The following is a 2,580-nucleotide window of genomic DNA, read 5'->3' as shown; positions in this document are numbered from 1 at the left end:
TGAGTGTTCAGGGCTCCTGCCTCCGCCCTGCTGGGTCCTCCCACAGGCCTGAGGGTCGCCAGGAAGGCCCAGTATGGGCCTTCTCAGAGCGGGCAGAAGCACAGAGCCCCAGACATGCCCCCTGCCCCCACCCCGTGCCACGTTGCAGTCCTGGCTGCAGCATCCCACCCGGCCTTGGGCTTGTCCTTGGATCTAGCTCTGTGGGGTGATCAGCCCAGAGCCGCCTCAGAGACTGGTCCCATGTGCAGTGGAAACACGACTGCTGAGCCCCGGACGGAGCAGACGGCGGCCACCCACATGCTCACGCTTTCCCTGATGGGTGCCAGATTAAGTGCCAGGTGGCACACAGACTTGAAGATGGTAAAAATGAGACCAAAATATAAAGTGACATTTTAGGGGAAAAAAACCAAACAGGCGGGGAAAAGTCTGTCATTAAGGGACACAAGTCAGTTGCCTTCAAAAGTTGATGGTGGGCGTTTCTGGGAAGACCAGAGCAGCCCAGTGGGAGTCTAATTCTGCCATTTTGTCCTGGCGACGCTTCAGTTTCCGCAGGAGAAGGCAGGAGGGTTGCCTAGGGGTGCTTGGCATGTCTAGGGTTTGTGGGGTTGGAGGCTGTTTCTTGCAAACGCTCATGGCTGCTCGAGTGGCCGGCCAGACTGGTGTCCCTGGCATATCTCACTCCTTATCAACTGCCAGAAAAGGTTCTCCGGGAGGGGAAGAACTGGTAAGCCAAGATGACCACAAGCTGGTGTGGAGCACTGCTGGACTGAGACCCAGCTGCCCTATCCGTTTCTGACAAATAATTGAGTGGCCAGTAAGCAGTGCCACCCGCCTCCAGGAAGCCCCCTAAGGTGGCAACATCCGATGGCTTCCTCCCCTCTCAGTCGGGGGGAAGGGAGGTGCTCCGCTCCCAGGCCAGGCTTACAACTCCTCTACCCTCAACAACTCAGGACTTTCTACCTGGTGGGGAGAGGCCACAGAGGAAGGGCTGGCCTCACATCCCACAGGAAGGAGGAGCCGGATAGCCCCACCCACCCGATTCCCCCAGTGGTGGCCTGAGCTGCTTGCTCACTGGTGACATCTCCAGAAAACCACCCTGCCCCTCATTGGGGAGCACCCTGTCCATGGTGGCCTGGGACCCTTGCAGCTAGAGGCCAGGCCTTGGGAAGTATGAGTTCAGGGGCATGCAGTTGGCTCTGCTTTGGGGTTACTGACCGCCTGCAGGCAAACCACCTGGCCACTGTGTTTCTTACTTGGAAAATGGGACCGCGTGCTGCCAGACTGGAAGGGCCTGTGTCCAGCTTAGTCGAGGATATAGCCTTTTGTGATTTCACCAGGCGCTCACTGCTGCTCAGCCAGAGATGGGCCTGGGAATGTGGAAGAGAGAGCCAGGCAGTCCCAGGCCAAGGGGGACATTGGTCCTCAGTGCATGGGGACCAACCCCCTGGACCCATTGGCCTACCTCCTCTCCGAACCCTGGCTTCCTATGGAGTGGGGGCGCATGCTTATCAAGAACCTCTACTATGGCTGTCTCTACCTGTGCTTGATCTCAGGGGAGCTAGCTGAGAACTTGGACTGGGGGGTGGGGGTGGGGGAGATGCCCCCGCCCACTGCAAACATGCCTCCCTCACAAGAGAAATCTCAAGGCCCCTAGGCAGATTACATCTCTTCCCACCCGCCCCGGCCCCAAGGAGAGGACCGTTGGGCGCCTGCTGCCCTAGACCTGCCTCTGAAGCCGGGCTCTGCCGCAGACCCAGGAGGCAGCAGTAGAGGACACTCAGGGCTGGCCTTGGGCTGCAGTGAGATGGGTCTTCATAGCAGGATCAATTGGAGGCTGTAGTCCTGGTAACAGATTGGTTTGTTTAATTCACAGCAGTCTTTTTTAAAGAAAAACAGTTTTAATGGCATATACTCCACAGAGCATTGAATTGTTCAATCATACGAAGAAAAGTGATGCGATCATCACATTCAATTTCAGAACATGTTCTTCTTGTGACTTGCCCCCCGCCCCCAGCCTTCCCTGCCATGCCCCTAGGTAATTATTGAAGCAGTTGCTCTAGCTATAGATGTGGCTATCCTGGATCTTATATTCAGAAAATCACATGAAACACAAAAAAACAATGACCCAACAAAGCAGAAAAGAAAGGAACTATTAAAAACAAGCAACTTGAAGATGAGTCAAAGGGGCGATCAAATGATGCTTACATTTTAACCTAACTCATTCTGCCGTCACCGGCCTTACAGTGCCCCCGTCTGAGAGCAAGGCTCTTCACGTCCCTGGACTGGTCAGAGGGATTCACTGGAGCCTTTATCCAGGTGCGGACCCTGCACACGGATTTTGGGCTTCCACTGCCACTCATAGCCTTCGGCAAAGTGTTCATACCTTAAGCTCTGATACCCTTCCCTCCTTGGGGTTTAGAATTTATTATTTACAATCCTTGGATCACACAAGCTGGTGTACTTCCATGTGAACTTAGTGGATTCCACACTTAAGGACCCCACATGCTAGTGTTTCTGTTATCTGGGCACCATCTGGCTTCTTCACCACGCTTTGCTATAGCACCCACATTCGAAGCAATC

The sequence above is a fragment of the Echinops telfairi genome, unplaced genomic scaffold (assembly GCF_000313985.2).
Source record: "Echinops telfairi isolate 266 unplaced genomic scaffold, ASM31398v2 ScPeMD7_7417;HRSCAF=8455, whole genome shotgun sequence".
NCBI lineage: Eukaryota > Metazoa > Chordata > Mammalia > Afrosoricida > Tenrecidae > Echinops > Echinops telfairi.
This window is presented reverse-complemented; position numbering follows the sequence as displayed.